This window comes from Pinus tabuliformis, chromosome 6 (genome assembly GCF_031772625.1).
Source record: "Pinus tabuliformis cultivar Carrire ecotype Pingquan chromosome 6, CPIR1, whole genome shotgun sequence".
Taxonomy (NCBI): Eukaryota; Viridiplantae; Streptophyta; class Pinopsida; order Pinales; family Pinaceae; genus Pinus; species Pinus tabuliformis.
This window is the reverse complement of record NC_142292.1, coordinates 659,542,783-659,570,598: the sequence shown is the minus strand read 5'-3', so window position 1 is coordinate 659,570,598 and position 27,816 is coordinate 659,542,783. Positions and strand designations below refer to the sequence as shown.

General features: G+C 40.4%; 1 protein-coding gene across 2 annotated transcripts in view; it reads right to left on the bottom strand.

Moving 5' to 3' along the window:
• Nucleotides 1-27,816, bottom strand: part of LOC149260326 (rsm22-cox11 tandem fusion protein 2, mitochondrial-like) — a 500,616-nt gene that overhangs the window by 329,823 nt on the left and 142,977 nt on the right. The gene's annotated exons all lie outside the window — the stretch shown is intronic.

The window sequence follows — 27,816 nt, the reverse complement described above, 5'->3', positions numbered from 1 at the left end:
TCATAAATCCTTAAAAGTAATCCATTTTCACTATAACACTTTCCTAGAAACTCACATCTTTTAACTTAACTTTTCATTAGGGACCACCCCCCTTAGTTAACCTAGGAGATAGCTCAAACAGAGAGAGTCAGGATTAGTGTGACAGCCCCTTCTCTGAGTTCCCTGCCACCAACCACACCTTGTGGGGTTGAAGGCTTTTCTCACTAACTTGTAGGTAGGTGTAGGCGGCAGGGTCAACAAGGTTGAAAAGATTACCTCCCGCTCCAGCCTTGCCTGCATTGGACTTAGAAGAAACATCAAACAGTAAGCAGGGCCTATTTAAGTTTTTTGTCCATGTTTTCAATTCCTCTTTTTTAATTCTGATCTTCCAGTTCTGAATGTTGTTAGGAGATTTGTTGATGTTTATTTTTTGTTGCTTGCTCATCGTGAATTTGGCCTAGACTCTTTCCTCTTGTTGCATGTGTTTGACATCTATTGCTTTAGCTCCTTTGGAGTTGATGAGTTCAATTGACATGCTCCAAGTTTTAGCCACAATTGTTCTAGTGTTTGGAGTGCGATCTTTAAAGATCCTTTGATTTCTTGCTAACCATATTTTCCAACACATAAATGAGGGCAAGCTCAGCCAATATCTTTTAACTGTTTCTTTATTTTTGAAAGTATATGGATACTTTTTTCCCCAGGTTAATAAAAGCTCATGTAAAGGCTACGATTGCATAATACTAACCTCCAAGGGACTAACTAGCCCTTGCCAGCAGACACGAGAAAAAGGGCACCCCACAAAGAGATGTTGGATATTTTCTTCACTCCCCTGGCACATTGTGCAGCATGATGGGCCTTCATAACCTTTCTTTTTAAGATTATCAGCGGTCAGAATTTTTCCTTTAAGAAGTGTCCACATGAACACTTTGAATTTTGGCAGGGTTTCAATTTTCCATGCCACCCTCCAGTATTCCCAATCTTGATTTCCATGCTGATGTAAGGTAGCATATCCAGATTTGACTGAGAAATCCCCTCCATTAGAGTCCCATAGAAGGGTATCTTTTGTGTCCAGACTTAGAGGAGCAACCCCCTTAAGATGAGAGATTAGGGACTTCCACTGAGGGACAACGCCTAGAGGGAGGTTGAGAATCCTCCAATCCCCCCATTCTCCACCTCTCCAAAGAGAGATGTCATCCAGAGTATTGATTCCTTTTTTTTAATCAGATTCCAGACCTGGGTGCAGGGCCTATTTGGATAACCCTTTCCCAATAAGTGAATTGTATTGTGGTTCATGTATTTTGCTTCCAGAACTTGCTTCCACCAGCTGCTCTCTCCAGTGATAAATATCCATGTTATTTTTGCTCCAAGTGCCAAGTTCATTATCCCAGGAAGTCTTATTGCCAACCCATCTTTTTCATAAGGCAAAGTTACTTCATCCCATTTCACAAGGTTGTGCTTCTTTGTTTCTACTTTACATCCTTGCCATAGGAGCTCTCTGATTACTAGCTCAATTTGTTTATGTATACTTGCCGGAGCTAGTATTGCTACATACTGATAAATTTGGAGAGCTGTGAGTAATGCCTTAATTAATACCACCCTTCCAGCCATGTTGAGCCAGTTAGTACCCCAATTCTGCACTTTTTGTTTAATTTTTTGAATGTACTTGTTCCATATCTCGGTCTTCAGATTTTCTTTTGCAATAGGGAGGCCAAGATATTGAAAATGGCTCCATTTTTCTTGAAAAGGAATTTCCAATATTTCTGAGATTTTTTGGAGAATACGAGTAAGGGTGTTCCAACCGAAAATTCTACATTTCTAATTATCTACTAGTCCTCCAGAGGTTTCCATAAAACTATTAAGTACTTTTTTGGTTCTTCTTATCATTATGCAAGAGGCCCCTCCCATGACCAAGGTGTCGTCTGCGAATAGAGAGTGGTTTATGCTTTTTACTTCCAGAGAGATTGAAAGTCCTGCAATAGTTCTATCTTGTCTGCATTTCTCAAGGTTTCTACTCAAAGAGTCTGTTATGAAACCAGCTCAAGAAAAGATAGAAAAGATAGATCAACGCCTTAGAATTCAGCCTCTTCGAAGGGGCAACCTTCTTTACATTACATAAATGAACAATTCTTGGATGATTCAAATGACAAAACCTCCTTTCTATATATAGGAGTCTAAGGAGTCACAATATAATCCAGCCGACCTAACAATAATAATATAAAGCCACAAAAATAACAATAGAGGGATTCTATGGGGCACAGAAATAACAATATGGGGGTAATAGGGGCACAACAATATAATAAGGGGTATAACTACAATAGTAATGGGGTAATCACTAGTATTATAGGAACCCAACATGCCCCTCCTTCAAAAAAGTGTTGTCCTCAACACTTGAGTAGTTCTGGATACTTCTGCATAAAATTCTCATCCTCCCATGTGGAATCTTCAGCGGATAAGTTCTTCCACTTGATAAGATACTCTAAAATTGATCGATTTCGTAGCTGTCGAGTTCTTGTTTCTGTGACTGCTTCCGGTTCCAATATAATTTTTCCTTCCTCGTCAAGTTCTGGCAATATTGTTTGAATTGGGAGCTTGTCGCCTATAACCTTCTTTAAATATGAAACATGGAAAACTGGGTGCAATCGAGAAGCTGGAGGAAGCTCCAATTTGTATGCCATAGTACCAATCTTTTGCAACACCTTGTACGGACCATAATACTTTGGTGATAATTTATTATCCTTCTTAGCTTGCTTTAGAGACATTTCCTTATATGGTTGTAGTCGTAGGAATACCCAACCACCTACATGAAAACTTCTTTCACTGCGATGTTGATCTGCCTGTTGTTTCATTATATTTTGTGCCAACACAAGGTTATCCTTTAAGAGTTGGAGGACTTGTTGTTGATGTTCGATGTGATGTTCCACTGCCTGAACCTTAGAATTTTCTCTTAAATATGATGTGATGGATGGTGGTTGATACCCATAAAGTGCCATAAATGGGGTCATTTTTGTTGCTGTATGGAAGGAAGTGTTATACCACCATTGAGCCAGAGGCAACCATTTGACCCATTGTGTTTGTTTATCAGATACAAAGCAACGAAGATATCCTTCCAAACATTTGTTTACTATCTCAGTTTGCCCATCAGATTGAGGATGATAAGATGAGCTATGAGCTAACTGAGTACCAAGACAAGAAAATAATTTTGTCCAAAAATTTCCAGTGAAAATGGGATCTCTGTCACTTACAATAATCTTTGGGTTTCCATGTAGCTTTTGAACTGTTTCCATAAATGCAGTAGAAACTGTACTGGCTTTAAATGGGTGTGGTAATGCACAAAAGTGTGCATACTTGGTAAGTCTGTCAACTACCACCATGATGACACTCTTTCCCTCAGACTTGGGTAAACTTGTGATAAAATCCATTGAAACCTCCTCCCAACGTTGGCTTGGAATGGATAAAGGTTGTAATAGACCCGGTGTCTCAATTCTTTCAACTTTATTTTGTTGGCAAACCAAACATTCCACCACAAACTTTTGAATATCTGATTTAAGGCCATCCCAAAAAAATTCCTTCTTAACCCTGTGGTAAGTTTTTAAAAATCTTGAGTGCCCTCCTAAGGGAGAAGTGTGCAATTCCATAAGAATCTTTTGTTTTAGCTGGGAATTCTTACAGAGGTATAAGCGATCTTTGTACCATAACGAATCATTTTGCCAGCTAAATGTATCAGAAGTGCTGGAATCTTGTTGTAGCTTTCGAATAAGTGCCCACACTTCTTCATCATTCTTCCATTCCTCCCTTGCTTCGTTTATCCAATCTGGTTGGATAATAGAAATGGCACACAACAATGCTTCCACATCCTCATCCTTTCTTGAGAGTGCATCTGCCACCACATTTTGCTTCCCTTTTTTGTAGATGATTTTAAAGTCATAACCCAACATCTTTGTGACCCACTTTTGTTGCTCTTCAGAGGATAACCTTTGTTCTAAAAAGTATTTAAGGCTATCATGATCCGTTTTTACCTTGAAGTGTCTTCCCATTAGATAGGGTCGCCATTTCTTAAGTGCATGGAGTATTGCCAACCAACATTGCAGGAATCGCCCCCCCCCCCGGATCCTAGGCCGGAATCGCGTCCCGTACGGAAGCGTTCCGGAACCTCCAGGCGAAGCGCGATTCCAAAATTCATGAAGCGCGATTCCGGTTTTTTGAAACGATTCCTGGAATATGGGTTGCGTTGCCCCGGATCCGCGCTTCGGAGGGCGCTTCGGGCCTCCGGAAGCGCCACGCTTCGGGCCCGGAAGCGCACGCTTCACGAGCTCCGGATCCGCGCTTCCGGAAATTTCCGCGCGGGCAGCAATGTAACTTGAATTTTTTTTAATTTTTTTTAAAAGTTAACTTGAGTTTGCATTGAGGGGGTGGGTTAGGGTGAGGTTAGGGTGAGTTTAGGGTGAGTTTAGAAAAGAATAAAGCCCCCATTCTCTTCTCATTTTCTCACTTTGAGTTTATGAGAGTTGGAGAAGAGAAGAGAGGAGAGGAGAAAAGAAGAGAGGAAAGGAGAGGAGAAGAGAGGAGAGCTTGGAGGAGTGAAGAAGGAGGAGCTAGGAGAAGGAGGAGGAGCTTGGAGCAAGAGCTTGGAGGACTTCATCTACAAGAGCTAAAGAGGTAAGTTCAAACCCCAAACTCCCTTGTTTTTTTGAAAAAAAAATTGTATTTTTCTCCTCCCTCTCCTACTCTTTCCCATTGTTTCTACTTGCTCCTTTATTTACAGGTTGTCCACCACCTATATCCATATTCCAAGATGGTGTTCTTTTGGCTTCTATGTATCATTCCACTCTTGGTTTTAATGATGGCAAGGGTGAGGAATAGAGGGGAAGAGGAAGGGGATGAACTTGGTCCTAATAGTAGTGACCCAATGTATGATGAGGAGGAAGGGTTTGAAGAGGAAGGGGATGAACTTGAAGGGGACACTGAAGCACAAGATGGGAAAGGTACATCAACACCCTTGTGGAACTATGTGACCAAACTTGATGGGGGAAAGGGTGGTGGATCTTACAAATTTGTGTGCCCTCATGGTTGTCATGGAGGAAAACCATATACGGGTTCATATACCCGTCTGAGGAGGCATCTTTGTGGGGTGCTGGACAGTGATGAAAAAAAGGGTTCTGTGGGGGTACAAATTTGCCCAAACATTTCAACTGAAGAAAGAAGAAAATACATCCAAATAGAGATGGTTGCACAACGAAAAAACAAGAAACAAAAAACTCATTCTGAATCAAGTGCAACCTCTAAATTTGGTAGTTGCCCATCTCCTCATGGTACTTCTGCAACCTCTGGAGGTAGAAAAACAATAGGGGATTTCCTTAATGTTGCTGGGAGGGATGATGTGGATGGAAAGATAGTCCGTTTTCTTTGTGTTTGCGGTGTACCATTCAATGTGCTTCGCTCTCCCTATTGGCATGACATGGTAAAGGCCATCAATGAAGCCCCAAAAGGATACAAGGCCCCCAACTATGAGAAAGCTAGAACAGTGTTATTAGAAAGAGAAAAAGCTAAGGTTCAAAGAGCTTTGACACGTTTTACACATGAGTGGGTGGATTCTGGGGTATCCATTGTATCAGATGGGTGGACAAATATTAGAAACCAACATTTGATAAATGTTCTTGGTGTTTCTTCTAGTGGTGCAGTATTTATTGCATGTCATGACTCCTCCTCCATCAGTGCAACTGCACAAAACATTGCAGATCTCCTATTGAAATCAATCAAAGATGTTGGTCCGAATAATGTGGTTCAAGTGATCACAGATAATGCAGCAAATTGTAAGGCAGCAGGAAAAATTATTGAGCGTACTCATCCACACATCTTTTGGTCTGGGTGCCTGGTTCACACATTGAACCTTTTGATGCATGATATTGTGAAACACAAAGATTGTGGGTGGATTGCTGAGGTTTACAGGAAAGGGAAGCAGCTCATTAAATTCATCACAGGGCATACAAGGGTAAACTACTTCTATGGCACTTACTCCAAGTTGCAATTGCTTAAAATTGCAAAGACAAGATTTGCTAGTTATTACCTCACCTTTAGGCGGCTAGTGAGGGTGAGACAAGCTTTAACTAATCTGGTGTGTGCTGAAACATGGGATGAAATTAACACTGACACAGATGGTGCTAATGTAGTCAAGGACACTGTTCTTGACAGTTACTTTTGGTCACAGGTTAAATATGTTTTGCAATTCACCAAACCAATTTATTACATGATCAAGTTTGCAGATTCAGATCGACCAGTAATTGGGGAGGTGTATGAGCAAATGGATAGCATGTTGGGGCAGATTAAAGACATTGTTGAGCCTAGAGATACCACCTTGTACAATTATATTCGTGTAGAGGTGCAAAACTGATGGGAAATGCTAAATATTCCATTGCATGCATTAGCATATGTTTTGACACCTAAATACTATCATCCATCATGGCTTTCAACACCAGCACCTGGGGGGGGAAGCAGAAAAAAACCACACCAAGATAGAGAGGTTCACGAAAAATATATGGCTGCATTGAGTAGATTAATCCCTGATAATGAGGAGGCTGCATTGGTACGGAGACAGGTGAGCAACTATACGCTCAACACTGGTCCATTTGGGAGCATGCATGCAATTCAAGATCGAGAGCATTTTTCTGCTCTTGAGTGGTGGAACATGCATGGAGGGGCTACTCCACTTCTACAGAGTTTGGCATTGCGGGTGCTATCACAGGTGGTAAACACTTCTTCTGCAGAGAGGTGTTGGAGCTCTTATTCTTTCATCCACAGTGTTAAAAGGAACAGGTTGAATTTAGACCGGGCAGAGAGCTTGGTTTATGTTCATTACAACTTGCGATTGTTGTCCCATTACTGTGAAGATGCAAAGTCTAATAAAGACTTGTTGACTTGGGACAAGAATCCAAAGGAGCCCAATTTGGAGGATGGAGTGTTGCGACTAGAGCAATTAGAGGATGCTCTTATCCAGGTATGTCCATTGTGGTATGAATTTTCCAATTTTCCATTATAAAGCATTTCTCTAATTCATGTTTTTAATTTTTTTGTTAACTAGTGTTTTTTTTTTTTTGCATGAATTTTTTGAGCGATTCTAGGATGATGATGACCGTGTTGATATGCCACCACCCCCACCCCCATCTGGTCCCTTGGTTCCTAGGTTCCATGGTTCAACACCAACAGCAGGGGGTTCTTCTTCATCAGTTCCAGTGCCACGACTTACACAGGGACCATCTTCTTCATTGCCACCACGTGGAGGCCCGCCATCACGTTCTATTCGTGGTGGAAGGAGGAGAGATTAGTAGATATATTCACAATCTACTTCTTTTTGTCATAGATTACTCATTAGACTTGTAGACTTGTGAATTTGAATTTTGAACCTTTTTGGCTTGGCGGTGACCAAGTGACATATTTTGTAAACATTATTATTTGAATTTTGGACATGACAAATGTTGACAGTTGCTCACTTGCTAGATAAATCATAATATGCTCTATGTTTTATGTTTTATAATATGCTTAAATGTTTTATGTTTTATAATATGCTTAAAAATTTGATGTATGTTTGTAATAGCTAGAATATAGATGATTGTTGTACTAGTAAGTAACTACAATGGAATCATGGATGCCATATCTATCTTGATTTATGCAAAAATATGCATGTTTTCATGTCTTCTACAATTAATTTGGTATTTGGGATGTTTGTTTTGAGTATAAATGCAAAAAAATATAAAAAAATATATATATATAGCAGACGCTTCCGCGGACGCTTCGCTTCCTAGATTTTTGGAAAATGACGCTTCCGCGCTCCGCGCTTCCGCTTCGCTCCCGCTTCGTGCAACATTGTTGCCAACATTGCCTTCTCATAAATAGCTTTGCTTAAAAGCTTTCCCTTGATTGGACGACTTTCAAAAGCAATGGGTCTTTCATCTTGCATTAGAACAGCACCAATTCCATTTCCTGAAGCATCACATTCCACAATAAAGGTTTTTTTGAAGTCCGGTGTAGCTAAGACCGGTGCTTGGCACATTGCCTCTTTAAGATGTTCAAAGGCCTTTGTTGCTTCCGGAGTCCATGAAAATGAATCTTTCTTCAATAATGTTGTTAGAGGTGCTGCTATTCTCCCATAATTCTTAACAAACTTGCGATAATACCCTGTCAACCCAAGAAATCCTCGCAGATGCTTTATGGATGTGGGGATTTTCCATTCCTTAATGGCTTTAATCTTACTAGGGTCTACCTTAACTCCTTCATGAGATACAATATGACCCAAATATTCCACCTCCTAGACTCCAAAGAAACATTTGGATCTTTTTGCATATAATTGTTTCTCCTCCAATAGTTGTAGCACCCTGTCAACATGTTCAACATGATCCTTCCAAGACTTGTTGTAGATTAGTATATCATCAAAAAATACTAACACAAATTTTCTAAGGAATGGTTTGAAAATTGAATTCATCAAACCTTGAAATGTTGAAGGTGCATTGGTAAGGCCAAAAGGCATGACCAAAAATTCATAATGACCCTCATGAGTTCTAAATGCTGCTTTCGGAATGTCTTCAATCTTCATTCTGATTTGATGATATCTCGAACGAAGATCCAACTTGGTGAAGTAAATTGATCCATGCAATTCATCCAGTAATTCATCAATGACAGGAATGGGGAACTTATCTTTAATAGTGAGCTTGTTGAGCTCCCTATAATCTGGACACATGCGCCATGATCCATCCTTCTTGTGCACCAATACTACTGGAGCTGAGAAAGAACTTTGACTCGGTTGAATTATACCAGCCTCTAGCATTTCTGCAACCATACGTTTAATTTCACTTTTTTTCACATAGGGATATCTGTACGGCCTGATGTTTGGAGGAACACTTCCTGGAATCAGATGAATAGCATGATCATGATCACGCATAGGTGGGAGACCTTTGGGAGTCTCAAATACCTTGGAATGATTGTCTAAGACTTTTTGGAGATCTGGAGAAATAGATGATTCCAATGTGGAAACATCTAGCGAACATAATTGTGCAATTACACCTCTTTGTTCCTTTTTTAGAAGCTTATTCATGCCATTAGAGCTGATTATCTTTCCTGGTTTCCCTGCAATACCCCTTAATTCAACTTCCTTTCCTTCCGTAGAAAATTTGATGAAAAGTTCTTGAAAATTAAAAGCTATTGTACCCAAGGATTGTAGCCATTGGACTTCTAGTACAACATCGGCACCTCCCATTGGAATGGAAAGCATTGGGCTAGTCAATACATATTCCCCCATGGATAGCTTGATATTATGGCACTTTCCAGAGCAATTTATTGTTCCTCCATTTGCAATCATCACTTGACACTCTGGTGCTGGATATAGGAAGCAATTCAATTCTTTTGCTACCCTACAATGAATAAAATTGTGGGTGCTTCCTGAATCAATCAACACTATTACCTTTTTCTTCTTGATTTGTCCTTCTATCTTGATGGTTTGAGGAGTGGTAATTCCCGCCAATGCATTACAAGATATGGTCGGATTTATTTGTTCTTCATCTAGGCTTTGTTCCTGGAGTATATCCTCTTCTTTTAACCTTTCTTGCTCCTTTTCTTCTTCCTCTTCACAATCTATGTAGAATAATTTCTTCTCAGCACACTTATGACCTTCTGTGTATTTGCTATCACAACTGTAACAAAGCCCTTTTGCTCTTTTTTCTTCCAATTGTTGTGGTGTCAACCTTGTAAGTTGTGGAAGACTAGGGGCAACAACACTTCCGTCTTTATAGTTGTGAGTGGTATGCTTCCTAGTTGCCATAATTTTGCTTTCCATTTTTCTTGCTAACCTGAATGCCTTCTCTAATGAATCAGGTTCCCAAAGGCGAACATCATGTTGGATATTATCCTTTAAAGACCCTATGAACACATCAATCCTATGCTCCTCTGGAATATCTTTTACCCTTATGTTCAATTTTTGGAACTCCTCAATGTGCTCCATTATTGAACCCTTTTGTTTGAGACTTATCAATTGGCTAAAAAAAGTGTTGCTTTTTGTATCCTCATAATGTGCTATCAATTCTTCCGTAAAAATTGCCCAAGTGATAAATTTTTTACGAGAACAAAGCCATTGATACCATACAAACTGATTTGGTTCCAAATATACAGTTGCCATACGTACCTTTTGTGCGTTTTGCACATTATTGAGATCGAAGATTTGCTCCATCTGTAATATCCATGTGGCGGGATCCTTGCCATCAAACTTCCTCATATCGATTTTTGGAATATGGTGATTCTTCGCTCCAACATTAGCATCTATGGAATCATGATTAATATTTCTTTTGTTCTCATCATGAGTTTCCTTTACTACCTTTTCACCATTAGTAAGTATTTCTTGTAGAAAATTTGTCAAATCTGTCTTCAAATCTACCATGCCTGTCTTCAAATTTGTGTTCAAATCTATCTTCAAATTGTCCATCTTAGCTTCCATGCCATTCATCTTAGCTTTCACGCCATTTATCTTAGCTTCCACGCCATTTATCTTAGCATCTGTTAACTTTTGTGAGCGTGACATTTGTTGCACTTGTTCTTGTAATTTTGATATATCATGTAGCATTTCTTCCTCTTCTTCATGAGTCATGCTAGAGCTTTCAAGTTCCTTACTAGGTGTTTGCATTTTCTTTCCTCAGGGCATTAGTTACCGATAATAATGCTCTACTATGCCCTTTGAATTCCTTCAAAATAAATTTTCAAACCAAGCTTAAGCAAAAATTTAAAAAAAATCTACACACCTTTTTTCACTTTGTAGGAGCTCGATATTGCCTCTGATGTATCTCTGTACTTTCCAATCATCTAGTTCTGAATTTGTGACCTATAGTAGCTCTGTGTCCTCTTTCCAATGCCACCAGTCTGATCCAAATTGGATTCTCCAAGAAAGAGTTATGCACAATCTCCCAAGATGACCTGATTATAGACCTTTCCAGAAGAGCGAAGTTGTATGAAGTGCCACGTGTACAATTTTCGATATTTGGTTTTGAAAAAGATATACAAGAAACTACAGTCCATCCTCTTTCTGTACCTTCTTACGAAATTTCAATCTGATTCCCAGAGAGAAAGTTATGACAATTTTCCCCAGGTCACCTGTTTTGAATGTAATTCAGGAGTCTACAAAAAAGACCAACTTCCTCAGATCATATCTCCGAAAATATCGCGCAAAAAGCTCTGAAATTCGGACCCAAGGTTCAGCGCGATTTCTTCTCAAATGGGTTTTCTTTGCGACTTCTGAAACGTCACAGAAAAAAAAAAAAAAAAGTTATAGCGAAAATGCCACGATGACCTGTTTGGAGCAGCGAAACCCTAGAATCCAAAGCTCTGATACCAAATGTTATGAAACCAGCTCAAGAAAAGATAGAAAAGATAGATCAACGCATTAGAATTCAGCCTCTTCGAGGGGGCAACCTCTTTTACATTACATAAATGAACAATTCTTGGATGATTCAAATGACAAAACCTCCTTTCTATATATAGGAGTCTAAGGAGTCACAATATAATCCAGCCGACCTAACAATAATAATATAAAGCCACAAAAATAACAATAGAGGGATTCTATGGGGCACAGAAATAACAATATGGGGGTAATAGGGGCACAACAATATAAATAAGGGGTATAACTACAATAGTAATGGGGTAGTCACTAGTATTATAGGAACCCAACAGAGTCCGCCATTATGATATATAAAAAATGAGAGAGAGGACAGCCTTGGTGAAGCCCCCTTGAACTCTGAAAATATTCACTTGGTCTTCCATTGACCAATGGTGCAATCCAAGGTCCCACAATACAAGCTTTTATTATATCTATTGCCTTTTTTGAGAAACCAAATCTCTGTAGGACAGCTGCAAGGAAACCTAGGTTAACCCTATCAAAAGCATTTGCCATGTCAAGCTTGACAATCATTCCTTTTTCCTTTTTCAGAAGGCTAGAGTGCAGTGCTTCCTGTACTATTAGAATGTTGTCAAGGATTTGTCTTTTTGGGACAAATCCTCCTTGGTTTTCTGATATTATTTCTGGAAGCACTGCTTTTATTCTGTTTGCCAAAATCTTTGTTATAATTTTGTAGGAGGAATTACACAGAGAAATGGGCTTGAATCTACTAAATGAATTAGCATTCAACTCTTTTGGGACAAGGGCAAGGAAGGAAGAGTTTGTGAATCCTCCTATTTTGAATTTCCCAAAAACATTTCTGATCATTCTTATCAAATCCTTTTTGATAATGCTCCAGTTGTTTTTATAGAAGCAAATAAACTTCAACATGGTATCAGAGCGTGATTGCAGATCACAAGAGGACTAAAAGACATCAGCCAAGCGGAGCAATAGCAGCAGAAAATAGTTGTCCCGAGGTGACAAAAGTTGTTTCTAGGAGCGCGGAAGCCAAAAAGTGTGACGTAGAGCCAGCCAGAGCCACGCCAAAGAAGTCGGGAGTTGCACAGAGTCTCAGAGAGGCCAGTGTTGCTAACGCAAAGGGCTAGAAAGCTGACGCAGGGCATCCCAGGGCTGACGCAGACCCATCTGGGATGACACAGAGCCGGCATGAGGAAGAGAGGGATTGACGCAATTCACAGAGAGGCAGTTGCTGGAGTCTAGAAGGATGCAGAAATATTGCAAAGTGGAGCTGGTGAGGTACTGTAGTTAGAACAGTACCTCACAGAGCAGGGCTAGAGGAGTTGTTACCGAGGGTTTCTAGCCGAGGAACCTAGATCAGCAGTGCAGTTGCACAAAACGATCAGAGTAGGGGGCATCTAGACAAGCGGCAGAAGGATTTCCAGGAGGGAAATCAGGACTCACAGGGAGTCATGAAGAGAACTTCCAGACCGGAAGTAGAGACTCAGAGGAGTCGAACAGAGAAATTCCAGGAGAGAAGTAGAGGAACGTCATGGAACTACACGGGGTAATAGACCAGGATAGACTGGATGGAGCATCGAACTCCGCAGTCTGAAAGGCCAGAATCTTATCAGTGCTTGACAGGAATCGTGTCAAGAACTTCGCCTTGAAGGTTATGGTTATCCCAATCGACCCTAATGATAACGACAAATACGAAGAGGCGATGGCGAGGGCCATGTACATTATCCTTGACGGGGTCAAGGATCATGTGGTACCACATATAGCCGAGAAGGAAACAGTAGTTGAGATGTGGGAGGCTCTCAAGAACCTGTACCAACATACTTCTATGTAGAGAAGAATGTTGCTCGAGAACCAGATGAGGTCGTATCAGATGAAGAAGGGTCAAAAGATTGACTCCTTCCTCGGAGGACTAAATGAGATCCGAGATCAGTTGACTGCTATAGGAGTGACACCAGATCAGGAGCTTGTGGTGAGGACAGCCTTGAATGTTGTCTCAGAAGAGTGGGAAGTGTTTGTCTAGAGCATCCTGGGCAAAGGGACTCTCCTACCTTGGGACGAGATGTGGGAAGCTCTTCGCCAGGAAGAGATCAGATAGCAGTCAAAGACAAGTAGCAGCAGCAAAGGGATCAAGTTCAAGCAGGAGGAGGAGGATGTGGCCCTAGCATCTGAGGGAAAGCAGGAAAAGCGGAAGAAGAAAGATCTCTCCAAGATCAAGTGCTTCCACTATGGGAAATTGGGTCACTATGCGACCCAATCACCAAGGAAGAAGAGTAAGGGAGAGTCTTCTGAGACTAAGGCAGCACCAGCACAGGTAGAGAAGGAAGTTTTGAGAGATGATGATTGTGCCATGAGTGCACACACACCACTTGAGCAGAAGTGGAGAGACATCAAGCTATAGTCAGATGGACTACAGGCGATGAGGGGCAGGATCCTCGAGATACCCAGCCTCTTGGATTAGACCTTGCTACGGGAGCCCCGACAAGGAGTAGCAGGATTGGCTGATGTGGGTAGAGACAGATGCGGATGAAGCGACAAAGAGAGCTACAGTGCAGGAGTCCCGAGAGAGTGCAGAGCTAGCACGCTGCAACAATGCGAGAGGCGCAAGAATGTTACACCATTGCAGGAAGGCACAGAGAGGTGTGCAACAGTGCAAGATGCAGGGAGTTGTTACAGCGGTGCGGAGGTCAGAGATAGGGAGCACTTGTCAGTGGTAGAGGGAGCTTCAGCATCAGTGGGTGTCTCTAGCCCAACAGGGAGGTCAGTTGGAAGATCAGTTACTTACTTCTCAGTAACTAAGTTGCGGTGCAGTAGTGGGCAGCACGATGCAACTTGATGAGAGGAGGTGCAGTGCAGATGCAATGTTGGGAGAAAGGACCAGCAGCAGCACGAATGCAAAGGGAGCTGTCGTACAGATGCAGCAGTGGCAGTGGCAGAACCATGGGCATCAATACAGTATGCAATAGTGCAGAGGATGTTGGGCAAGAAGGCCTAGCATGAGCACAGGTACTGAAGCCAAATGATCAGAGTAATACTCAGTGAGGAGTATTGCAAGAGCACAGTCCTCGCTAAGAGGGAGTGTTGATTTGGGGTAGCATCAGATGTGCTCTAGCCACGAAATTTGGTGGAGAGGTTGGGGCACATGAGATCTCCAACACCCAGAAAGGGTTTGTGCAGATTCTAAACAGATCAGGAGATATTAAAATAATTAATAATTTTAATGGAGTCCCTAAGTATAAACTTAGGGAAAATAAAATATTAATGTGTATTAATATGAATCTGTGTTAGAATGCTCCAAAAGACATGGATCAAGCCAAATCTAATCTTAGCCGTTGATTAGGGACTTAATCTCGGCCGTTGAAATGTTAATAGGAAAAGTATAAGAGAAGGCTTAAGGGTCACTTGGAGAACACACCAGATGATTAGTCATTCTATTCTCTAGAGCGGGGTTTGCTAAGAGAGGTAGAATCAATGATCAGGAGAGCAGCTGAGGGGTACTAAGTACAAAGAAACAAAGAAGGCAGCGATTGTGCCGAGAGAGCAGCGCAGCAACCAAGGAGGGTGACGCAGAGCCAACAAGGGCTCACACAGGGCCACGCAGAGGCAGACAAGCGCTGCGCAGAGCACCAGAGGGGCCAGCGCAGCTAACGCAGAGGCTCCCAGAGCTGACGCAAGGCCTCCTGGGGCTGAAACAGGCTTAGAAAGGCTGACGCAGGGCTAGCGTGAGACAAAGAGGGGCTGACACAGTCCAGTTTGGGCAAACGTTGGGGTTGCAGAGCAATTTTGTGCTGAGGAGCTACCGGAAGGGTTTTCCGGGGTTTCAGCCAGGAGATTTCTCTCAAACTGTGAGGTATAGCTGCTAAGGAAATTCTCTGTTGGGTAGGCCAGTTTCGACACCCAGATTGTACTCTGATATTGCTTAATAAGAAAACCCTCAGATAGCTACATCGGTTTTCCCGCATTGGGATTTTCCAGGGACATTGGTCCAAAAATAATGGTGTCATGTGGTGTGTTTGTTCTTGTTTCTTTTAGTTGTTGATTTGTAATATGTTGAGCATGCACTGGTGTTTATTTTCAGTATTTACTTTGTAAATAACTTGTTAAAAAAAAATAACAAGTAGGTAGGAATAAATCAGAAAAAGTGCATGAAGGGTTTCTAAACTAAGTAAACTTAGAAACTTCAACAAAGAGGACACAAGATGTGGCACTAGCCAGGGACAAACCCCAATGTGGGGAAAACCTTGATCAATTCTTCTTATATGTTCTTCAATAGTTCAGCAGAGAGAGATATATATATATAGTACATATACAACAAAAGCCAACACTTTTGACTTATCTAAGAGAATAGAACATCTCTAAGAAGATGATACATGAGGTAGTTGAACTCAGTTGAAGACAAGCTGCTTCAACTGATTCTCCAAGGTGACTCCATCACCATGTTGCACCTATCATTGTGTTGCTCCTCATCATCATGCTGCTCCTCACTGTGTTGCACCATGCTACACCCATCATCACTATGTTGCATCTCATCATGCTTCACTAATCATGATTGTAACCATCACTGTACTGCATCTCCTCTTGTTGCACTATGTTGAGCTCTTCACTGCCCTATGTTGCACCCAAATGCATGTTGCAATACCTCATCATCCTGTTGCTGCAATACCTCATCATCCTGCTGCTACAATACCTTCTTGTTGCTACTATATGTCCATCATAACCATGATGTCCCATTGCTGCAACATACTGCACCATGTTGCCTCCATCATGTTGTTGCAATACCTTCTTGCCGCTGCTATATGTCCATCATAAACATGTTGTCCCATTGCTGCAACATACTACACCATGTTGTCGTCATCATGCTGCTACTTATCACATCATTATGATGCTACTTACTTAGTACTGTGTTGCACCATTATTATGCTGCATATACCAGCCTTAGTTGCTTGCTACAGCTTGCAACCTAGCAGAGCAGCTAGGCTATAGTTCAAGTTTAAACATACAGCTTCTCCCTCAATATAGAGAGAGTTGTTACCATACTGAACAACAGTCTTTAGACATGGCTGCTAGGTTTCCATTGCAGTGACTTAGGGAAGAATACAAGTAGCATATGCATCCTTCTAGGCAGCAACCATAGTTGTTAAATAATGAATCCATACAAGTGAGGATAGTTTTAAATAGAGGAATGACCTGTTATAGAGTTTTATGAACCCAACATTTTGGACTACCAAGTGAGTCCATCATCAGGGGATGCGACAATAGATATTCTAGAGATATTCAGGATGTATCCATGAGCTATATTTTAAGTTATATATATTGGTTATGAAGGAGTTAATCTAAGAAATTAGGTCGGCCAATCTCCACTTAGTTTGTTAATATTCAGATTTATTTATTATTTGTTTATTTATTTTTTTACTTAAATTAATTAATTTGTTTAATTAATCAATTAGTTTGTGTAATTAATTAATTAATTGTTAAATTAATTAATTAATTTGTAAAATTAATTAATTAATTTGTTTTGATCAATTCCCTAATTAAATTCTCTAATTAATTAATTAATTTGTTTGAGTAATTAATTAATTAAACAAAATAACCAATTAATTTGTTAATCAATTAATTTGTTTAATTAATTAACTAACTTGTTTAATTAATAAGTTATGTCCATAAGTTAAAATCATAATTAATAAGTTATGAGTTTAACTTATGTCCAACTCATAGCTTATTAATTATGATTTTAACTTATGGACATAACTTATTAATTAAACAAGTTAGTTAATTAATTAAACAAATTAATCAATTAGTTAAACAAATTAATTGGTTATTTTGTTTAATTAATTAATTACTCAAACAAATTAATTAATTAATTAGGGAATTGATTATAACAATTAATTAATTAATTAAACAAACTAATTGACTAATTAAACAAATTAATTAATTTAAGTAAAAAATAAATAAATAAATAACTCTGAATATTAACAAACTAAGTGGAGATTGGTTGACCTAATTTCTTAGATTAACTCCTTCATAACCAATATATATAACGTAAAATATAGCTCATGGATACATCATGAATCTCTCTAGAATATCTATTTTCGCATCCCCTGATGATGGACTCACTTGGTAGTCCAAAATGTTGGGTTCATAAAACTATATAACAGGTCATTCCTCCTCTATTTAAAGCAACCATAGTGTTAAGGACAGCATTAGTTCCTATCATTAGGCCAGCGTATATATCTTACTGCAGTGGATATTATGACAGTGGATTAAGGTCTCCTCATGACAGCGTATCTGTGGTATAGAAGACAGCAGCTAGGGCTCATTTGAGGCTTCCTTTAACAGCGTATGGAAGCCTCCTTGCTGCGTTGAGGAGCCCTCTTTAAGGATAGAGAAAGAGTCTCTATCTATGGTGACAAGACCTGTGGCTAAGGCATGAAGACCTGTGGCTAGGGCTTGATAGAACATGTGGCTAGGGCAGAATAGGACTGCGTATTAGGGCAACGTGTATAGGCCTTAGATCTCCCTGCTTGGACTACGGCTAGGCATCCTTTAGACAGCGTATGAGGGCAGGTTAGGGCAGCGAATGGGAGCCTCCTTACTACTGTTAGGCTATCCCTTTTGCTGCGTCTAAGGGTTGTCTCAAACCCTTCCAGAACAACGTATAGATTAGGGCATGATAGGACTGTGTTAGGGCACTCTTTAGTCTGCGCCTAAGGTTGCCTTCCATCTTTTCTTCCAATATCTAGGGCTTCCACTCCTAGATTTCTCTTCCACTAAAACCCAAGACAAGTGGAGAGAGAAATCAAGATAGAAGTGTGTGTGTGAAATGACTCTCAAGTCATCTCCTTTTATACTAAAATGTTGAGCACATGTGGGGTTTATTTGGTTGCTGGCCGACCTTGATGAATTGTCTTATAACACAAATAAATTCATAACTTCATGAATACTTATCGGAATTGGATGATCTTTAGACCAATCCTACACCTCTCAATGAGAGGGATCCAAGAAAAATATCAGTTGTCATAAATAAGATAATCCACATGGAGTTTGGCCCTGGTTGCCAATTTTAACAAAAATCGAACTGACTGGTCTCTCAAGTGTATCTCCAACTGACCCTCAAGCCTCCTCTTATACTTTTCCTGTTGTTGAATCAACAGCCGAGATTAAGTCCCTAATCAACAGCTAAGATTAAAAAAAACTTGATCCTCATCTCTTAGAAGCTTCTCACCCATATTTTTATTTAAAACCATTAATATTTTTATTTTCCTAATTTTAGACTTAGGAACCCCATTAAAAATATTAATTATTTTAATAACTCACAATCCGGGTGGAATTTTTCCAAACGATTTATGGGTCTTGGAGATCTCATGTGTTCTAGCCCCGCCACAAAATTTTGGAGCTAGAGCACATCTAATGCTACCCCAAAATCAACAGACTAGACAACCAAATATCCTGAGAAGTCCTATCTCATGCTTCTTTCTTGTCAATGTTCCTCTAATGTCTTATCGTCCAAAATGCAATTTGGGTTCCTATTCTAGAAATAAACAATTGTGTTGCATGCCTTGGCCCACAAAAACATCAACAAACATTGATCATGGATCATGGCCTTCATGGCACTAGTGATAGACCGCCTCTTCCTCTATGCAACTGCATTATGTTGGGGGTGTAAGCCACTATCTTCTCCCTCTTAATCCCTGCCTCCTTGCAAAAAATTTTGAACTCATTAGTGTCGGTTTTTGTAGCTATGGTCGATCTTCATATTTAGTAATTTAGCCCTCCAAACTATATGTAATGATAAGTACAAAACATGTTCTTCATGTCGATTTCAAAAAGAGGGAATTTTGAATTTTTAAGTTTGAATTTTTGGCTCCAAGAAGATCAAGTTTGCCCTCCAAGTGTTCAAGTAGGCCCAGCATGTAGAGGCACCAATTCGACCTCCCAGAAGACTATAAATAAGGCACTCGTCCTCCTCCACTTGGCAAAGAAGACTCAAGATAAGGAATCTGAAGTTGATCAGAACCTTGCAACATTTGACTTAGCTCTCTAACTCTCTTTATTTGACCTCAAAAGTGTGACAGAAGGACAAAGTTTTCTGAGGTAGATTCATCGACAGAATGCCAACTTTTCTAAGGCAATTTCATGGTAGCATGCAAAAATTTGAGGCAGACCAGAAGGCCGAATTTCGTCCTAGTAACTCAGAGTTGACAGAATTCTATTGGGCAGCAGTTTGACTTGATAATAAGATAGTTTGACCAAGCCTTTCCTAGTGGTCAGTTTGAGTTGATTTTTGACTGGAAGGATTAGGGGTATCTCTTGTTGAATTGAATAATTTCTCTAAGAAAAACATTGAAGGGTTTTCCCCCAAGTGGGTTTTATCAAGGTAAAACCTGTGTTGTCTTTGTGCATCATTGTTCTATTGTGATCTCTAATATCCTACTGTTTTCTAAGGTTGAATTTCTTAAGTATAATTGCTTCATGATAATCTGAAAATTTTAAAAGGAATTTCAATATCATTAGAAGTAATTATCAGTTTTAGGAATTTGTACTTGTATTTATTGCACTTGAAAAATTAACATGGTATCAAAGCTATGGTGAAAGAGCAACCCTATAGGAGCAACCAAGAAAAATACTAATCCAAATCCTATAGCTCAAACCTCAGAACCCTAAAGTCAAATCATGGTTCTGATCAAGCAGAAGAACAAAATCCTACTTACCTTATGGAAAGATCGAAGTTTTAAATGGATCAAGTCCTGTGATACAGATTAAGAAAAGGGTCGAAGTCTTAGACTAAAGTTGAATGTCCTCAGCCCCAGATACAAAACAAAACGGTCTCAGTCCGGCATCAGGATGGTCGAGGATGTTTGTCCTTCAAACTGGTATTAAAGACTAAATTGCTTATTGATGAATGAAGTTCTAAGGAAAGAAGTCTTAATATTTTAAGAATCGAATTTTGTTGAGGAACGAAAAGCCATAGTCTATTTGCAAAGGACCCAAAGGACCCAAAGGCCTCAGTGCTGATCTCAAGGAGGCTGAGAAGGCCTTAGGACTAGCGGTAGAGGGTCGAGGGGCCTCAGAAGATGACCTCAGAAGGACCGAAATACCTCAATCAGTGGAAAAGCCAACAAGGTTGTCTTTTGTGCATGAGGTCTACTAAAATTTGTTTGCAAAAAGTCGTTTGGAACCCTTCATAAAGTTGACCGATGTTTCATGGTTGATAAAGTTGAAGTGTTTTCAATATCTGGTCCACCTCAAGTATCACATGAAGATTCTTAAGACTTGTTCTAGCTGCCAAGACAGATAAAACAAGGATTGCTTCAAATATCATGCAAATTGAAGGTTGTTTGCCTTAGTTGGTGAAGAGAGTTCTCTTGAAAGATTTCAAAGGAAGATCTACAATATCTTATTGCCTGATTCCAATCAACAAACAGGTATGTATTGAATAAGGTTTTTACATGCTATTGTCCAAGATATCAAGAAGCTCAGCATTGCCATACATGAGGCCTACCCCAAGGCAAGATAAGCCATTCTAATAGGAGGATGGACCAAGTGTGTTTTGTACACTTGTAATGGGATAGTTTGGCATCCTGAAGCATGATATGTTGATTGAAGTTTTTGTATGGATGTTGTTGTAGAATATTAATGCCATGTACATATCATGTAGGATTATCATTAAATAAAGGCTCTTGTCAAGCATACAGAAGATGCTTTGTATTGTACTGATGTGATCATGATTGTACTAGGTAAGTTATGCTGGTACTAGGGTACCATCGCTTGACTTTGATCGTTGCTAAGCATCTGAGACAGAAGTCCTCTTGTACTAAAGATTGTCCTTGTAAAGGGCAAATTGTTGTTGTTGTTACAATTGTTTTAAAGAGACTGAAATACTTAGTTTAAAAAGGGTCGAGAGCAATCATTTTTGTGAATAAACTTTGCTAATGAATCTGAAGGAAGTTTGGACCTTGTTGATGCCTATTGAAAATTGTTCTTAAGCAAGATCTCTTGTAAGATGTGCTATAGACAACATCGAAGTGACATTCCCTCCTTGGAGATTTGTATCTATGATTCTACCTACTATATTTGGCCTGACGATAGTTCAAGGATTTGTTTCTTTACCATGTTATACAAGCCCTATAAAAACTATAATGTACCATCCATCTTGATACTTTTACTTTGACTAAATAACAAGATGGAACATCCTTGATTATTTGATGACATGATGGACATCGTATAATAAGGCATAGGGATCGTTTTTGGACATTTGGATATGGAAAAGAGAATTTGCATATAACAAAGTCTATTAAACTTGCAAAAGGTGTAAAATGAGAATTGTAAAACTAGGGTTTATAAATCCTGGAAGATTGTAAGTCTTGGATGTGAAAGCCCTAAGGTTTGTGGATAAAACCCTAGAGCTAGACCTAGACCAATGTTTCCACTAAAAGAAGAAACCCTAGATCATGCAGGGAAGGAAGGAAAATCATTGATGATGAAGACGATGGCGATGAGGTTGTTGATGGATGATTTCTGCAATATGGCAAGCATCAAGAAGAAGTTGATTGATCAAAACATAAGTAACATATATCTTTCTTCTTTGATTATTATTGTTGTTGTTTTACTATTAGTTAGCCTCTTCTCTTTGTATCTTTTGCTTTATTGTAATTTTTTCTTCCGTGACCTCCTACTGAGGGTTGCAGGTACATCATAAAGGCTACCAAGGCTTTGGCAACAAATGAAACCATAGGGAAGAATGAAGCAAAAATTTATGGCAAGTGGATTCCCCTGGGAAGAAGCACAAACTCAACTTGATTGTTTTGCGCTCAAGAGGGAGAAATTATACTAATATTTATCATCATACCTAATGACCGAAAAAGCTCCTACTTAAGAGGGAGCAAGAAGGCCAGCGTGTTTGAAGGATACCATTGTAGATCTAGCATCTAGCAGATGGCAACATAAAGAAGAACAAAGCAAGGATTCTCCCAGGAAGAGGGAGAGGATTATGAGGAATAGTTTGCTCCAGCTATCAGATTGAAGAAAGCCTTGTACAGACCTTGAGCATGGTATCTTGGATACATGGATATTTAATGAGTCTTGGTTGTTCTTGTTATTACATGACTTGTTTTTTATGGGAGCAGAAGGACTCCCGTGACAAAGGAAGTAGCAATGGCAGGAGGATTTTCTTCGTGATAGAGGGAGCAGTCAAGCCCTACTTCAAGGTAAGAGGGAGTTGATCTTTGAGTTCGAGATGAAGGATTTTGGTTGGATACATTACTTCTTAGAACTAGAAGTATGGCAAAAGTTGGGTAAGCATATTATCACATTCCTTCAAAGATTTGGGATGATGGACAGCCAATCCATGGGCACTTCCATGGTAACTAATATGAAGAAGCTAAGTGGCAAAGGGAGCAGCCAAATTGCTACAACAAGATCTGTTTCAGTGTCAAAGTGAGCACCCAGTTAGGCTGACCAGAAAGTAGTTGTGGCACATGTGTAGAGGTACCGACATGGTATAGTTGGTTGTGAATTGAGAAGTAAAGTTGCACGGACATACAGATTCAGATTGGGCGAAGAGTGTTGAATACATGAAGAGCACATCTGGATGATGATTTAGTATGAATTATGCTTAGGGAGGAAATAGACATTTGTCACACTCAAGACTGCAAAATTTGAGTATATTGCAACTAGTTGGGCGAGTTATGAAGTAGTGTGGCTTTGCGAGCTACTCACGGGATTCTTTGGTCAGGTGCAGGAGACAACCGTGATGACAAATCGAAGCACACCAAGATCATAGTACCACCACATCTGGGACATGGTACATAAGGGAGCAGTGAGGCTCCAATGCTTTTCTACAAACGAGCAAGATGCTGACATTTTCACAAAGCCTTTATCCTAAGGTGAAGTTTGTATACTTCAGGGACAAGCTTAGATTAGTTGGAATTCTTCCCTCAATCAGAGGAAGTGTTGATGTTGTAGCATCAAGGGGCAAACATTCTCCCTAAGGTCAAGGGTATAGACCATGTCAAGGTTATTGACCAGGGGCAATATAATGCAGCTAGAGAGAATGGCCCAAAGAGCATCAAGGCCTGGAGTGCTCCCCCAGTCAAGGGTTACCTAACCATATTGACAGGGGTTACTTGGCTAGTGGGTTGAGTGAGTGCCTTATAGCATCGGGCAAGAGATTTACCATTCAATCAGCATGCAGGAATGGTAATAGCGCAGGGTTTCACGATAGGTCATAGGTGTTGACCAAGTTCCAACTTCCAACTTCCAAGTGACAACTTGGATAATTGGTGAATTGCTCCAAGTGACAACTTGTTGAGCATGATGATGATGCAAGATACTTTCCACATGTAGTGGATGGATACACCAATCTAGCTAGCTCACTCAACCTTTTCTTAGAGAAATTTTTCAACCAGAGACCATTTGAAGAAGTTATTATGAATACCTCCCTAGCTAAGAGAGAGTGTTGGTTTTTGTAGCTGTGGTCGGCCTTCATATTTAATAATTTATCCCTCCAAAATATATGTAATGATAAGTACAAAACATGTTCTTCATGTCAATTTCAAAAGGTGGTAATTTTGAATTTTTAAATTTGAATTTTTGGCTCCAAGAACATCAAGTTGGCCTGGCTTGTCGACGCACCGATTTGGCCTCCTAGAAGACTATAAATAAGGCACTTGTTCTCCTCCTCGTGGAAAATTCGGATCACACAAGAACAAGAAGATCATTTTCTCATCTATGCGAAGAAGACTCAAGATAAGGAAGCCAAAGTTTACCAAAACCTTCCAGCATTTGACCTAGCTCTTTATCTCTCTTTGTTTGATCTCGCATGTGTGACAGAAGAACGAAGTTCTCTCAAGAAGATTCATTGACAGCACAAACTTTTCTAAGGCAATTTCATGGCAATAGGACGAAATTCTAAGGCAAAAAAGAAGGTCGAATTTCATTCTATTAACTCAGAGTTGACCAAATTCTATTGGGCAACAGTTTCCCTTGATAAGAAGACAATTTGACCAGGGCTTTGTTGCTAGTCAATTTGACTTTATTTTTGCCTGGAAGGATTAGGTGTATCTCTTGTTGAATTCATAATTTCTCAAAGAAAAAGTTTGTTGGGTTTTCCCCCAAGTGGGCTTTCCTAGGGTAAAATTTGCGTTGTCTACGTGCATCATTGTTTTATTGTGATCTCTATTGTCCTATTGTTTCTATGGTTGAATTTCTAAAATATAATTGCTTGATGATAATATAAAAGTGTTAAGTGGAATTTATAAATCATTAAAGGTAATTATCAATTTAAGGAATTTGTGCTTGTATCTATTGCACTTGAAAAATCAACAATTAGAGGTGTATTCACCCTTGTTGTCTTTCCTCGGCACCTTGATCTTCCTTCATGTCATGTTCTCCACCTAAGCTTTGAAAGCTTTGAAATGACTTAAGACCTCACCCTTGGTCTTCATAAAGTAGATCCACGTCTTCCTGGAGAAGTCATCAATGAAGGTCACATAATAAGATGCGCCCTTTCTGAAGATACTAACATAGGCCTTGCTAAATCAGAATGGATCAGATCCAAAATGCCTTTGCATCATGTTTTACTGCTAGGGAAAGATGCCTTAACATTTTTTCCAAGTGCACTTTGCACACACACTGCTGGTCCAAATTGAAGTCTGCAAGCTCAGTGACCATTTGTCTTAGTAATGGTAGATCTTTGTGATGGAGATGTCCCATCCTCTTGTGCCAAAGCTCGTCCATGCTCTCATCAGTGTGCACTAGTGCCTAAGTGTTGATTTTGGATAGCATTGGATGTGCTCTAGCTCCGAAATTTTGTGGAGGGGCTAGAACACATGAGATCTCCAAGACCCAAAAATTGTTTGGAGAAATTCTACCCGGATGAGGAATTATTAAAATAATTAATATTTTTAACAGGTTCCTAAGTCTAAACTTAGGAAAATAAAAATATTAATGGGTATTAATAAGAATATGGGTGAGAAACTTCTAAGTTACAAGGATCAAGTTTGTTTTCATCTTAGCCGTTGATTAGGGACTTAATCTCCGTCGTTGATTCATAAACAAGAAAAGTATAAGAGGAGGCTTTAGGGTCAATTGGAAATACACTTGAGAGATCACTCAGTTCGATTTTTATGGGGCGAGGTTTGCTAAGAAAATCGAACAAGTAATCTGTTGCAGGAGAGGGGCTTGGATAGTTGAGGTTAGAGGATCTTCTCCAGGACCTCAAATACACAGCAGAGAGAGGTAGAGAGACGCCAGACGAGGAAGCGCAGACCCAGGCACACTGATGTTGGGCCAGGAAGGGCCCACGCATTTCCAACACTAGGGTAGAGCCAACCTCCAACAGAAATCCGAATTCAGTCGGGGAGCAGCAGGAAGTTGACGTGAGAGCTCCAGGAGGCAAAGGAGGCAGCGCAGTGTTGATGCAGTGTCCAAGTGTGCACCACGCAGGCCCACACAGCTACTGCGAAGGGGCAACGCAGTTGTAGTCGAGGACAGCCAGTCCAGTGGTCGGAACGAAGAGATTTTGCCCAGTGAAGTGAAGTAATCTCACTTAGGTTTCTGCCAGTAACTGGATTATTGAGAGGGCATCCAGAGTTGTACTCAGAACTACTGTTTAATAATAGAAAACCAGAGCTACTGCACCAGTTTTCCTGCATTGGGTTTTTCCGAGGACATTTGTCCAAAAATAACGGTGTCCCTTGTGTATTTGTCTCGTTCTATTTTCAGTTCATGATCTGTATGTATGTGTAGTCTGCAATAGTGTTTTCATCGTTGTTTAATAATTAAATAACTTGTTGAATGTAAAAACAAGTAGGAGATGATAAACCAGTGATTGCAGTAGGATTTCTGATGTGTAGATTCAGAAATTTTCACATGGTATCAGAGCATTGCAGATCATAGGACACTGAAGACACCAGCCAGGAGATCCAGAGAATTTGTTGCAAAGAGGCAGCTGTCCCGAGTGACAACATTGCTCCAAAGCCAAAGGCGCGGAGGGAGAGTGACGCAGTGCAGAAGAAGGGACGCAGAGGCTCACGCAGTGCCTGCGTCAGCATTTTGAGCCAGATGAGGGTGACACAGTAGCAGGGAGGAGCCCACGCAGTAACTGCGTCAGCTGTCTAGGCCAGCGCAGAAGCAGAGAGGGGCAAATCAGACTCATGCAAAGCCACGTCACCCTTCTGAACTAGGAAGGAGTGACGTTGTGGCCAGGAGGAGCTGATCTAGCTTACACAGTGATTGCGTAGAGCTAGAGGAGCTCAAATTCTTTAGTTGTCAGGGCTGGGGGAACAGAGCAAATTCGATCTGAGGATTTGATGGGGCGTTGTTGTTGTTGGTGCAGAATAGTGTCTGTGGAGACAGAGCCGAGGTAGAGGGAGTCACTGCCTTGACAGATTTCTAGCCAAAGAAATCTAGATCCGAGTTGCAGCAGCAAAGGAGGACTGGAGAGGAGTGATTCAACATTTGGCTAGAGAATTTCTGTGAAGGAAATCAGGACTTAGAGGGAGTCGAGAGGAGCTTGTTCCTTAAAGGGTTTCTTGCGCCAAAGAAATCCAGATCCAAGTCTTGTTGGATTAGCAGCATGAGAGGAAGAAGAGAACCTATCCTATATTTGTTGAGCAAAGATGGCAATCAATGGACTGATGGATTAAGATCGATTGGATCGAGCTTCCAATTTTGTCATCTGGAAGTCCAGGATCCTAGCAGTCCTAGACAAAAATTGCATCAAGGACTATGCCTTGAAAGTAGTTGTTGTTTGGTCAATGTTGATCCATTAAAGAAGTAGGAGGGAAGACGAGGATGACAATTGTACCATGAGTGCTCATGCGCCTCCGGAGAAGAGGTGGGGAGACATGGAGTTGTAGTTGAGAGGACTACATGAAAAAGGGCAAGATCCTTGAGGTGCCCAAACTCTTGGATCACATACAGCTACGAGAGCCCTTAATGACAGTAGCAAAATGAAGAGTGTCGATTGGAGCGAGGTGTGATGTAGCGATAATGGCAAAGCTAGAGTCTGAGGCAGCGCAATGAATGTTGTAGCAGTGCGAGAGGCACAGAGCTAGTTGGAACAGCGAAGTAGCGGCAGAGGGTTAGCACAGATTAGCAGCAAAGGTAGCTTCAACATCACGAGGCATCCAAACTGACTAGCATGTCAGTTTTTGGGTGAAGTTTCAGTTGATTACTTCTCAGCAACTGAGTTGCAGTGCAGTAGTTAGAAGTGGCAATGTTATGGCCAACATGAGGCACCATTTTGAGAGGGAGTTGTAGTACAGATGTAGCAGTGGCAGTGGCAGAGTCATGGGCAGCAGTACAGGAAGCAGCAGTGTAGTGGATGAAGGGCATCAAGCCAAGCATCAGCAACACAGAGGACCGATGTAGTGGATCAATGTAGTACTTCTGTTGAGAAGTGTTACTAGAGCACATTCCTTGCTAAGAGGGATTGTTGATTTTGGGTAGCATCGGAT